Raw genomic sequence first — 14,510 nt, 5'->3', positions numbered from 1 at the left:
CAATGTCTGTGTCATGCTCTGAAGGAATGATTTCATAACCAGCTGCATCATTCCTTCTGTCCCCTCTTGTGGTGTTCCCAGACCCTTTGAGGGGACAGTGTAGTATCTTATTTAGGTCTGAACCTTCAACCAGCATGCACTCTCATCACTTTAAGTAGCCACAAGTCCCTGCATTCTCTCTAGTCACTGCAGAGGGGCTTCTCTGAGCTAGGCTGAGCATGGCAGTTCTCTATGGGTGTGCATAGATATTTAGAAGGAAGCTTGACTTCTGCCAATTTAGATAAACAGTGTATCTTTACTGTGTTAATAATTTCCTCTTCTGTTCACTTTGTGTCTCAGACATTTTATTGGATCAACAATAATTTTCTCTGAAGAACCATAAAAGAAACATATTTGTACTTCCCCATGTCAAATTTATCATAAAAAAGTTCCTTATATCTTCCTTATAGAAAAATGAGTATGCCAGGAACATACTGTAAGAACTAAATTTACCCTGTAAGCTCCACCTAGCCATGGGCAGGCAACTTCCTGGAATGCTGGGGCTATTGCTCATGTAGGATAACAAGTCACATATTTTCACTTCAGTATGCAAATTTGGTTTCCCCAACTGCATAGGATATGCCTGGTCACACATAGGTGGGAAGTACATAGGCAGGAAGTACATCAGGATGTTTTTTTGCTCCCAATGGGACAAAAGCAGGAAGTGCCATAGCTTTGTGAGTTCTGCCTTTAAGAGCACCTGACTAGCACAAATCTCTGGGAATTCCAAGTATGGGCCTGGCCAGTGTTTATCTTCATGACCAGTATTAAATAAATTTGCTTTAATTGGACACTCATGGCCTTGGTCTCTTTCTTCCAATTTTCAGATTTAACAATACAATTGAGGTTTTAGTTTTTAGATTTTTAGTTGTTTAGTTATTTTTCTTTTATTATTATTTTATATTTTATTATTATTATTTTTAATTTTAGTTAATGTTTTTGTACACTCCATTTTTTATCCCATTCCTGGTTCACCATCTGAATGTTTCCATCTCATACCTCCTCCCAAAACCCTGTCTCCACAAGGATGTCCTCTCCCCTCCACCTGCCCCCACCCACCTCTCTACTCCCTGTGGCCTACAGTCCCTTGAGGGTTAGGTACATCTTCTCTGTCTGAACCCAGACCCTGCAGTCCTCTGCTGTATATGTGTTGGGTGCCTCATATCATCTGGTGTATGCTGCCTGGCTGGTGGTCCAGGACCTGTGATTTCTCGGGGGTCCAGATTAATAGAGATTGCTGGTCCTCCTTCAGGGTCACCCTCCTTTTCACCTTCTTCCAGCTTTTCATTAATTCAACCTCAGTGGTGAGTTGCTTCAGTCCTTTGGTTGGGTGCAAATATCTGCATGACTCTTTCAGCTGCTTGTTGGGCCTTTCAGAGGGCAAACATGATAGGTCCCATTTTGTGAGCACTTCATAGCTTCAGTAATTGTGTTAGTCCTTGGGGCCTCCCCTTGAGCTGGATCCCACTTTGGGCCTGTCACTGGACCTTCTTTTCCTCAGGTACTTCTCCATTTTTATCCCTGCAGTTCTTTTGAATAGGAACAATTATGGTTTGGAATTTTGACTGTGGGATGGCAACCCCTTCCCTCACTTGATGCCCTTTCTTTCTGCTGGAAGTAGGTTTTACAAGTTCCCTCTCGCCACTGTAGGGTGCTTCATCTAAGGTCCTTCCCTTTGAGCCTGAGAGTCCCCTCACCTCCCAGGTCTCTGGTACATTCTGGTGGGACCCCCACCTCCTACCTCCCAAGGTTGCCTGTTTCTGTTCTTTCTGCTGGCCCTCAGTGCATCCGTTTTTAGATTTTTTTTTTTTAATTCCATTTGAGATGCTTCATTGGTACTTCATTTGGACAACATCAAGCTCTTTTTTACATTTATTTTTTCATACAATATATTTCAAATAATATATTTGATCATATTCTTCACCCATCCTCAGTCACCTCCCACACCACTCAACTTTGTCTCCTTACCCATTTCTCAAAACCTGAAATTCAAAACAAAGATGGTCAACACCCAAAACAGATCCTATGTTTGTTTTTCTTTAAACCAATAAAATTTATTTTAAAATAAACAATTCTGTATCGACCTTTTATAAGTCATCAAAAGAATTTATAATAGTTAAATGCCTTTTAAATACACACGATATCTTCTGAAGCTAAAAGTAATATGCACTCAACCAATTTTTAAAATCAATTTGAAACATTAAACATGGTAGAAGTAGAAAAAAAATCCAATGAAGTCCTCCAAGAAAGGAAATTGTGACAAGTTCCTGATTAGACAGCAACCTTTACATCTCACAGGGAGAATACGTAGCAAAACTGTGGCTTCATAGAATAAATTCGGTAGTGTTCCTTCTGTTTGTATTTTGTGGAATAGTATAGAGAGTATTGGTATTAGATCTTCTTTGATTTCTTTGTTTATTCCTTCCTTGACCAAGGTATCATTGAGAAGAGTGTTGTTCAGTTTCCATGTGAATGTCAGCTTTCTATTATTTATGTTTTTATTGAAGATCAGCCTTAGTCCACGGTGATCTGATAGGATGCATGGGACAATTTCAATATTTTTGTATCTGTTGAGGCCTGTTTTGTGATAAATTATTATTTTTTTCCATTTTTTATTAGGTATTTAGCTCATTTACATTTCCAATGCTATACCACAAGTCGCCCATACCCACACTCGCCACTCCCCTACCCACCCACTCCCCCTTTTTTGGCCCTGGCATTCCCCTGTACTGGGGCATATAAAGTTTGCAAGTCCAATGGGCCTCTCTTTCAAGTGCTGGCCTATTAGGCCATCTTTTCATACATATGCAGCTAAGAGACATGAGCTCCGGGGTACTGGTTAGTTCATATTGTGGTTCCACCTATAGGGTTGCAGTTCCCTTTAGTTCCTTGGGTGCTTTCTCTAGTTCCTCCATTGGGGTCCCTGTGATCCATTCAATAGCTGACTGTGAGCATCCACTTCTGTGTTTTCTAGGCCCCGGCATAGTCTCACAAGAGACAGCTATATCTGGGTCCTTTCAGCAAAATCTTGCTAGTGTATGCAATGGTGTCAGCATTTGGAAGCTAATCATGGGATGGATCTCTGGATATGGCAATCACTAGATGGTCCATCCTTTCGTCACAGCTCCAAATTTTGTCTCTGTAACTCCTTCCATGGGTGTTTTGTTCCCAATTCTAAGAAGGGGCAAAGTATCCACACTTTGGTCTTCGTTCTCTTGAGATTAATGCGTTTAGCAAATTGAATCTTATATCTTGGGTATCCTAAGTTTCTGGGCTAATATCCACTTATCAGTGATACATATTGTGAGAGTTCCTTTGTGATTGTGTTACCTCACTCAGGATGATGCCCTCCAGGTCCATCCATTTGCCTAGGAATTTCATAAATTCATTCTTTTTAATAGCTGAGTAGTACTCCATTGTGTAAATGTACCACATTTTCTGTATCCATTCCTCTGTTGAGGGGCATCTGTGTTCTTTCCAGCTTCTGGCTATTATAAATAAGGCTGCTATGAACATAGTGAAGCATGTGTCCTTCTTACCGGTTGGGACATCTTCTGGATATATGCCCAGGAGAGGTATTGCTGGATCATCCGGTAGTACTATGTCCAATTTTCTGAGGAACCGCCAGACTGATTTCCAGAGTGGTTGTAGAAGCTTGCAATCCCACCAACAATGGAGGAGCGTTCCTCTTTCTCCACATCCTCACCAGCATCTGCTGTCACCTGAATTTTTCATCTTAGCCATTCTGACTGGTGTGAGGTGGAATCTCAGGGTTGTTTTGATTTGCATTTCCCTGATGATTAAGAATGTTGAACATTTTTTCAGGTGCTTCTCTGCCATTCGCTATTCCTCGGGTGAGAATTCTTTGTTCAGTTCTGAGCCCCATTTTTTAATGGGGTTATTTGATTTTATGGAGTCCACATTCTTGACTTCTTTATCTGTATTGGATATTAGTCCCCTATCTGATTTGGGATTGGTAAAGATCCTTTCCCAATCTGTTGGTGATCTTCTTGTCTTATTGACGGTGTCTTTTGCCTGGCAGAAGCTTTGAAATTTTATGAGGTCCCATTTATCGATTCTCGATCTTACATCACAAGCCATTACTGTTCTATTCAGGAATTTTTCCCCTGTGCCCATATCTTCAAGGCTTTTCCCCACTTTCTCCTCTATAAGTTTCAGTGTCTCTGGTTTTATGTGAAGTTCCTTGATCCACTTAGACTTGATCTTAGTACAAGGAGATAGGAATGGATCGATTCGCATTCTTCTACAGGTTAACAACCAGTTGTGCCAGCACCATTTGTTGAAAATGCTGTGTTTCTTCCACTGGATGTTTTTAGCTCCCTTGTCGAAGATCAAGTGACCATAGGTGTGTGGGTTCATTTCTGGGTCTTCAATTCTATTCCATTGGTCTATTTGTCTGTCACTACACCAGTACCACGCAGTTTTTTATCACAATTGCTCTGTAGTAAAGCTTTAGGTCCGGCATGGTGATTCCACCAGAGGTTCTTTTATCCTTGAGAAGAGTTTTAGCTATCCTAGGTTTTTTGTTATTCCAGATGAATTTGCAGATTGCACTTTCTAATTCGTTGAAGAATTGAGTTGGAATTTTGATGGGGATTGCATTGAATCTGTAGATTGCTTTTGGCAAGATAGCCATTTTTACAATGTTGATCCTGCCAATCCATGAGCATGGGAGATCTTTCCATCTTCTGAGATCTTCTATAATTTCTTTCTTCAGAGACTTGAAGTTTTTATTATACAGATCTTTCACTTCCTTAGTTAGAGTCACGCCAAGATATTTTATATTATTTGTGACTATTGAGAAGGGTGTTGTTTCCCTAATTTCTTTCTCAGCCTGTTTATTCTTTGTGTAGAGAAAGGCCATTGCTTTGTTTGAGTTAATTTTATATCCAGCTACTTCACCGAAGCTGTTTATCAGGTTTAGGAGTTCTCTGGTGGAATTTTTAGGGTCACTTATATATACTATCATATCATCTGCAAAAAGTGATATTTTGACTTCATCTTTTCCAATTTGTATCCCTTTGATCTCCTTTTGTTGTCGAATTGCTCTGGCTAGGACTTCAAGTACAATTTTGAGTAGGTATGGAGAAAGTGGACAGCCTTGTCTAGTCCCTGATTTTAGAGGGATTGCTTCAAGCTTCTCACCATTTACTTTGATGTTGGCTACTGGTTTGCTGTAGATTGCTTTTATCATGTTTAGGTATGGGCCTTGAATTCCTGATCTTTCCAAGACATTTATCATGAATGGGTGTTGGATTTTGTCAAATGCTTTTTCCGCATCTAACGAGATGACCATGTGGTTTTTGTCTTTGAGTTTGTTTATATACTGGATTACGTTGATGGAATTCCATATATTGAACCATCCCTGCATCCCTGTGATGAAACCTACTTGGTCAGGATGGATGATTGTTTACATGTGTTCTTGGATTCGGTTAGCAAGAACTTTATTGAGGATTTTTGCATCAATATTCATAAGGGATATTGGTCTGAAGTTTTCTATCTTTGTTGGGTCTTTTTGTGGTTTAGGTATCAGAGTAATTGTGGCTTCATAGAATGAGTTGGGTAGAGTACCTTCTGTTTCTATTTTGTGGAATAGTTTGTGAAGAACTGGGATTAGATCTTCTTTGAAGGTCTGATAGAACTCTGCACTAAACCCATCTGGTCCTGGGCTTTTTTTAGTTGGGAGACTATTAATGACTGCTTCTATTTCTTTGGGGGATATAGGGCTGTTTAGATCATTAACCTGATCTTGATTCAGCTTTGGTACCTGGTATCTGTCTAGGAACTTCTCCATTTCATCCAGGTTCTCCAGTTTTGTTGAGTATAGCCTTTGGTAGAAGGATCTGATGGTGTTTTGGATGTCTTCAGGATCTGTTGTTATGTCTCCTTTTTCATTTCTGATTTTGTTAATTAGGATGCTTTCCCTGTGCCCTCTAGTGAGTCTGGCTAAGGGTTTATCTATCTTTTTGATTTTCTCAAAGAACCAGCTCCTTGATTGGTTGATTCTTTGAATAGTTCTTCTTGTTTCCACTTGGTTGATTTTGCCCCTGAGTTTGATTATTTCCTGCCGTCTACTCTTCTTGGGTGAATTTGCTTCCTTTTGTTCTAGTGTTTTTAGGTGTGTAGTCAAGCTGCTAATGTGTGCTCTCTCTAGTTTCTTTTTGTAGGCACTCAGAACTATGAGTTTTCCTCTTAGAAATGCTTTCATTGCGTCCCATAAGTTTGGGTATGTTGTGGCTTCATTTTCATTGAACTCTAAAATGTCCTTAATTTCTTTCTTTATTCCTTCTTTGACCAAGGTATCATTGAGAAGAGTGTTGTTCAGTTTCCATGTGAATGTTGGCTTTCTATTATTTATTTTGTTATTGAAGATCAGCCTTAGTCCATGGTGATCTGATAGGATGCATGGGACAATTTCAATATTTTTGTATCTGTTGAGGCCTGTTTTGTGACCTATTATGTGGTCAATTTTGGAGAAGTTACCATGAGGTGCTGAGAAGAAGGTATATCCTTTTGTTTTAGGATAGAATGTTCTGTAGATATCTGCCAGATCCATTTGATTCATAACTTCTGTTAGTTTCACTGTGTCCCTGTTTAGTTTCTGTTTCCACGATCTGTCCATTGGTGAAAGTGGTATGTTGAAGTCTCCCACTATTATTGTATGAGGTGCAATGTGTGCTTTGAGATTTACTAAAGTTTCTTTAATGAATGTGGCTGCCTTTGTATTTGGAGCATAGATATTCAGGATTGATAGTTCCTCTTGGAGGATTTTACCTTTGATGAGTATGAAGTGCCCCTCCCTGTCTTTTTTGATGACATTGGGTTGGAAGTCAATCTTATCAGATATTAGAATGGCTACTCCAGCTTGTTTCTTCATACCATTTGCTTGGAAAATTGTTTTCCAGCCTTTCATTCTGAGGTAGTGTCTTTTTCTCTGAGATGAGTTTCCTGTTAGCAGCAAAATGTTGGGTCTTGTTTGTGTAGCCAGTTTGTTAGTCTTGTCTTTTTATCGGGGAGTTGAGTCCATTGATATTAAGAGATATTAAGGAAAAGAAATTGTTGTTTCCTGTTATTTTTGTTGTTAAAGTTGGCATTCTGTTCTTGTGGCTCTCTTCTTTTAGGTTTGTTGAGGAATTACCTTCTTGTTGTTTCTAGGGCGTGGTTCCCGTCTTTGTATTGGCCTTTTTTTTTATTATCCTTTGAAGGGCTGGATTTGTGGAGAGATAATGTGTGAATTTGGTTTTGTCGTGGAATACTTTGGTTTCTCCATCTATGTTAATTGAGAGTTTGGCTGGGTATAGTAGCCTGGGCTGGAATTTGTGTTCTTTTAGTGTCTGTATAACATCTGTCCAGGATCTTCTGGCTTTCATAGTCTCTGGTGAAAAATCTGGTGTAATTTTGATAGGCTTGCCTTTATATGTTACTTGGCCTTTCTCGCTTACTGCTTTTAGTATTCTATCTTTATTTAGTGCATTTGTTGTTCTGATTATTATGTGTCGGGAGGTATTTCTTTTCTGGTCCAGTCTATTTGGAGTTCTGTATGCTTCTTGTATGTTCATGGGCATGTCTTTCTTTAGATTTGGGAAGTTTTCTTCTATAATTTTGTTGAAGATGTTTGCTTGTCCTTTGAGTTGAAAATCTTCATTCTCATCCACTCCTATTATCCGTAGGTTTGGTCTTCTCATTGTGTATTTCTTGGATGTTTTGAGTTAGGATCTTTTTGCGTTTTACATTTTCCTTGATTGTTGTGCCGATGTTCTCTATGGAATCTTCTGCACCTGAGATTCTCTCTTCCATCTCTTGTATTCTGTTGGTGATGCTCGTATCTATGGTTTCAGATTTCTTTCCTAGGGTTTCTATCTCCAGTGTTGCCTCATTTGGGGTTTTCTTTATTGTTTCTACTTCCCTTTTTAGGTCTAGTATGGTTTTGTTCATTTCCATCATCTGTTTGGATGTGTTTTCCTGTTTCTCTTTAAGGACTTCTACCTGTTTGGTTGTGTTTTCCTGTTTTTCTTTAAGGACTTGTAACTCTTTAGCCATGTTCTCCTGTAATTCTTTAAGTGAGTTATTAAAGTCCTTCTTGATGTCCTCTACCATCATCATGAGATATGCTTTTAGATCTGTGTCTAGCTTTTCCGGTGTGTTGGGGTGCCCTGGATTGGGCGAATTGGGAGCGCTGTGTTCTGATGATGGTGTGTGGTCTTGGTTTCTGTTAGGAAGATTATTACGTTTACCTTTCGCCATCTGGTAATCTCTGGGGTTAGTTGTTATTGTCACTGTTTAATGATTGGAGCAGACTCTGTGTTCCACTCACCAGAAGTCTCAAAATCCTGTTGCGGGTGCTGTGGGTAGCTGGCAGGTGTCAGCCGACCCTGCACTCTAGCTACCGCGGTGCTGGTCTGACCGGAAGAGGCTTGTGGCCCTACTCAGGCCGGATTTCTGCCTCCCCAACCAAAGCAGTCTCAGGTCCCGCGAGATTGGACTGGAGCAGAAGCTGTGTTCCACTCGCCAGAAGTCTCAAGATCCTGTGGACGGTGTTGTGGGTAGCTGGTGAGTGTCAGCCGACCCTGTGCCCTAGCTACCCCGCTGCCGGTCTCCTGATTTCTTTCCTAGGGTTTTTATCTCCAGAGTTGTCTCACTCTGGGTTTTCTTTATTGTGTCTACTTCCCTTTTTAGGTCCTCTATTGTTTTCTTCAATTCCATCACCTTTTTGGTTGTGTTTTCCTGTATTTCTTTAAGGACTTTTACCTCTTTAGCAGTTTTTTCCTGTATTTCTTTAAGTGAGTTATTAAAGTCCTTCTTGATGTCTTCTACCAGCATCATGAGATATGTTTTTAAATCTGAGTCTTGCTTTTCGGGTGTGTTGCGGTATCCAGGACTGACTGAGTTGGGAGTGCTGGTTTCTGATGATGGTGAGTGGTTTTGGTTTCTCTTAGTAAGATTCTTACGTTTGACTTTCCCCATCTGGTAATCTCTGGAGTTAGTTTTTATAGTTGTCTCTGGTTGGAGCTTTTCCTCCTGTGATTCTCTTAGCCTCTGTCAGAAGACCTGGAAGTCTAGCTGTCTCCTGAGTCTCAGTGATCAGAGTACTCTGTGCAAGCAAGCTCTCCTCTTGCAGGGAAGGTGAACAGATATTTGGCATTCGGACCTGCCTCCTGGCTGAAGATGAAGGCCTGAAACAAGGCCTGTCCCAGAAGCTGTGTAGCTTCTGTAGTCCTCTCTCTTACTTGTGCAAACTATTATCTGAGGGATCCGGGAGCCAAGATGGCTCTGCCATGTGCGCTGGCAGAGCCCTTTTGGGCAGATACCTCTTCTCTGGCAGAGAAGGTGCCTGGATGTCTGGAGCCTGTAGCAGGGTCTGTTCCAGAAGCTGTGTCACTTATGCCTGTAGTAGGAGGCTGGCCTGTGGCCTACAAGAACTGAGTATTTCTGGAAGGCAAGCTGGGGCTGAAAAAGAAACTAGACAGCGAGAAATTAATGATGAAGCCAAGATAAATTTTTCTCTGATCAAGGCCTGCGAGTTTACTAAGAGACTGTGCTTATAAGGGGGAAGGCCCATCCCCTCTGCCAGTCATCCTTGGTGCTTTGTTGCCATGCCATCAGAACTTGGTTGCCAGGCTGTTGGTTTTTCAGTAATGTCTCAGGAAGACAGGTTCAGCCTCTGGGCAGGCAGCAGAATCTCAGGGCAGTTGACACTTCAAAAGAAACCAGCCAAGTAGGAAAGCTGCACCACAGGTGGCCCCACCTCAGTGGCCACAAGGTCTGTACCAGCCATCTTCAGGCTGGGGGAAGCTACAATTTCCCCCCGATTATATAATAAAAATAGCTAGAGCAAGACATAAAATTTGTTTATGCTCCATAGTCCTGCCTTGGAGGTATGGTGGCTGGTGGCCCTGCCTGGCTTAGGAAATCTCAGTTTTTCCTGAGCCATTCTTATCTGTCAAGGAGCATACATGCAGCTTGTTTGTGTGTGTGTGTGTGTGTTTTCTACACAAACATGGCTCTGTGGTGTATTATTCACAAACCACGGCCTCTTGGCATGTACCTCTGTCTTAGATTGATATGGCTCTGAAATCTGGTTGTCCATCATCGACTGTCTGGCCCTCATAGCACACTTTATTCTCAAATCAGACCAAAGCCACAATATATTCTTAATATGCTTCTTCACATTGATGAATTTCTGCCCCCTGTGCTTGCTGGAGGTGAAGCTGCATGCGTGCTGAAATCAGGCTGTAAGGAGAGACTGACCTGCTTGAAAAACAAAGTGGAGATAGTTGAAAAGCAACATGATAAAAGTTTCTTTGTGAAAATCCAGGTACTTTATTCAGTTGCAAATTAGCAAAGATCAATCTCAGACTCTGATCTCCCAGTGTGGGGAAGGCGACTTTGAGAATTAGCAGAAAAGCCAAAAATTCTCTGAAAGTGGAGGCTGTGCTCCAAATTAATTTTTTTTTTGGCTGAAAAGGATTTTTAGCCATCAATGAGGTTAGAATCATACTTACTAGAAGATTCAGAATCGGTGTCCACTTTACAAACCAGTCTTTCATGCAGCCATCACTCTGTCTTCTTTTTGTGAAAAAACAGAGACAGAACCTCTTCCCCAGATTAAAACGGGGTCTGGACCATTTCACGTATTAGTTAATGGGTCCCGCCATTTAACCATGGCATAAGAACTGGAAGTAACTGGATGCCAGTGGCGATCTGCTGCAGACTGACCTTTAACATCAGTTTGCAAAGAATTTAAAACAAATAAGACAAAAGTGAGATGTGCTTTTGGTGACTTTCGGGGTATAACTGCCCTTGTTTAGTTTTTAAAAGCCATTTCTTTCAGAGTGTGATGAGCATGTTCAACAATTCCTTGTCCCATGGGGTTATAAGGAACTCCAATTTTATGTTTGATACCAAATTCCTTACAAAATGAAGTAAAATTGTTGCTAACATAGGATGGCCCATTATCTGTCCTAATGAGTTTAGGCAATCCCATAGCATTAAAGGCTTGTAAACAATGATCAATTACATTTCTAGAGGCCTCTCCAGTATGTAGAGAAGCAAAAAGAAATCCTGAACAAGTGTCAATACAAACATGTATATATTTTAATTTTCCAAATAATGAGTTACATCCATTTGCAACAATTGATTAAGTATAAGTCCTCAAGAATTAACACTATTATGTGGAAACAGGTAGGAACTGAGGACACTAAGAACATTTTTTTTTTTTACAATTTGATATGCACATTCTCTAAAAATACCAAAATATTATCTTAAGCCATTACTGTTTTGATGATGTAAAGAACGAGATTATATGGCCAATTATTCTTATGTAAGGCCAGTAATCTTCCTGAGATATAAATCTAGCATGGCATTGCCTTAAGCGGCCTTGTCCAGGCAATCTAGAACAAATTTTTAAATGTCCAAAAACAGTCTTCTAAAAAGAACAGCATTTCTTTTTATGAGTTGTATATGCATAAACCATTGCAAATTTGAGAATTCATAGTATCTGAGGGATGAACAATTTTAAGCAATTGTAAGCTCTGAGATATATTATTGATAAATATACAAATTAAAGCTTGATTATTCAACATTTTAAAACACCATCTACAGCATACAATTTAATTATCTGTGCTGAAGCAGGACGAAACTCAAAAGAATAAGCATGTGATCCAATTAACATATAATTTTCTCCCAAGAAGTGCTGTTTTTAAACACAGTAAATGGGATGCATGCATGCATGAATTTACAAAAGCATGCATAAAAAACAATTTTTAACTTATCTTTAGGATAGTGATTATCAATTTTATTTAAAATGATGGTATGCAATAGGCCAAATATCAATATTCTGCAATAACCAAATTAATTGCTGTTTGGAACAAGGAACAGACACGTTGTCAGGTTCTTAAGACACAATTTTTTGTTATAGTTTTTCTAAAATATACGAATTTATCTTACAATTCTTAATTAGCACCACAGCACTCTTAATAGGATATCACAACTTTGCTTTGAGGCAAAGAAAGATGATTTTACATTTATGTTTTCTCTTGCCAAAGAATTTCTGTGGGCACATTTAATAACCGTAAATAAAATAAGCAGCTAATATTTAACTACCATTGATTATAATTGATAACTATTATAAAAGCTTCCTTTATTTTCTGGAAAGCCTTTTGTTCTTTACTAGTTAATTTGAATCTCTCAAGATAACATCTAACAAAGGTTTAAGTCACTTTAAGACCTTAAGGTGAGGTCTTAGTCAATTAACATCTCCTGGAAGCTTTTGAAAATAAAATATTGAAGCAAATCAATTTTTTTGTTCTTAGATTTTCTGTATCACAATTTTATAGTATAACTAAAACCCTAAATATTATAAAGATGTTGCCTCTGAATCTTATGGAGCAACAGCTACTCCCCAGAACTTTAAAGCTCATTGTGTGAGAGCAAAATTTGAATTAAACTTCCCTTGAGAGGCATTAGCTAATAAAATACTTTCCACTTAGGAAACTATATACACTGAAAGATTCAAACTCTTAGCTTCTTGTATTGAAGCAGAGACAATAAAAATTTTTCTTACATTATGTAAAGCTATTTTATCCATACCTAGAGGCAAAATTTTCCAGTATTACAAGTTCACTAGAAGCAAAACTCTTTACAATTATCAGAATTCAAAGGAGAAAACAAACTTTTAAACCTATAATAACTTTACATGAAGTAGGCAAGCCAGATTGTAATGTCTTTATAAGTTCTACAGTCTGATTGAACTTTTATAAATTTTGAATTTGAACTTTATTTAGAACAACATCTGGATAGATCTGCAACAATGTTCTTTTAGCTAAAAGAACATTTCCCTGAAAGCAGGGAGAGGCAAGTCTCAAGAACTTCCTTAGGCTCTGTTTGCAAAACAAAAGAAAGTCACACAAGCCCCCCACCTGAGGCTGCTCTGAGCTTTGTTCCTTTTGCTGAGAGGACAGATTTAAAATTTTTTAAGTTTCTTTTGCAATATTAGACTATAACTACAACTTTGGGAAAGCAAAACCCAATTTTAAAACAATTTATCATCTTTAAAATCAATATTAGAAACATTATTATCATGTTATGAAGTTTAACTTCTAATTTATACCTATGAATGCATGACAGTGCAAATTTTAATGCTTCATTAAAGAGACATTGTTTTAAATCTTATCTGTCTACCTTTTAGGTTAAGAATCATATTAAATATTATCTCAACTAGAAGTATCCTTAGAGGCCTAGTTTTTTGGCCTGTTTTATGCCACATGTTTGAAAGACTGCAAACCTGAGTTACCAATTTAAAACTGTCTTGCTACCAATGTTACACCTTTTAAATCATACCAAATAACTTATAAGCTAATATTCTATGATGAAGACAAGCAGAGCATATTATACCTTTAAGAGCAGTAAAAAAAAAAAAAAAAACCAAATTAAGTGGCTACAGGAATCCTATAAATCTAGACGAATCAAAGAATTTTACTTTTTCTAGCTATAATTATAAGATAAAAAAGCACTTTGTCGTTTGCTAAACACAATAATCACAATTGCAGAGAATTTTTTAGGAAAAAACCAACTATCAGCTTTTTTGCCTTAAAACCAAGAGGTTGCAGACTCCTTTTCTTTAAAAGCAGTTTTTCAGCAGTGGCTCTCCTGCTGTGCTTAATTCTTGGCTAAAGTGTAGGCCACTCTCAGGCTTTGCTGAACCAGCAGATAAAGTCTTAGCCATTTTTATTTTCCAACATGGAACACAGAGCATTCAGTCATTCAGACAACGAAACAAAACTCACATGAATTGACACGTGAACAGATTGGTACACCAGTCATTAGACAACACAAAGAGGGCATAGAACTTCTGCTGCAGGGGCCAGAGATAATAAAGCAGAGCGTCCCCCGATTTCTCTCTTTCTCTGGAAGAATTTCAAAATCCATTTTCCTCTATTTTATTTTATTTTATTTTATTTTATTTTATTTTATTTTATTTTATTTTATTATTTTAAACCCTGTTCCTCTAGCCTGATGCAGTTCTTGACTGTGGACAACCACCTGTTTTGGAGTTTCGAGTCCCATATTTCAAACCCTAAGTGGAATCAGGGCTGGGTCAGCACTGTTCCAACTTAGTCCATATTCTATCACACCTCAAGCAACACTTTAAAAAATGAAGTTTAAAACCAGTGCTAGCAAAAATACCTGTTGCTCACTGTGCCTGATATGATCTTCTTATTCTTTCCTTCTTGTGGAGCTCCACAGAAGACAGCAATCCCTCAGTGTTTCCCCGCCATTCCCAGGTTCCCATTCATGGCACCAATCTGTAGTAGGAGGCCTGCCCATGGCCTACATGAACCGGGTATTTCTGGAAGGCAGGCTGGGGCTGAAAAAAGAAACTAGATGGCAAGAAAAGAATGATGAAGCCAAGATAAATTTTTCTCTGATCAAGGCCTGCAAGTTTACTAAGA

Source organism: Mus caroli, unplaced genomic scaffold (genome assembly GCF_978045245.1).
Source record: "Mus caroli unplaced genomic scaffold, Mus_caroli_1 scaffold_3, whole genome shotgun sequence".
NCBI lineage: Eukaryota > Metazoa > Chordata > Mammalia > Rodentia > Muridae > Mus > Mus caroli.
This window is presented reverse-complemented; position numbering follows the sequence as displayed.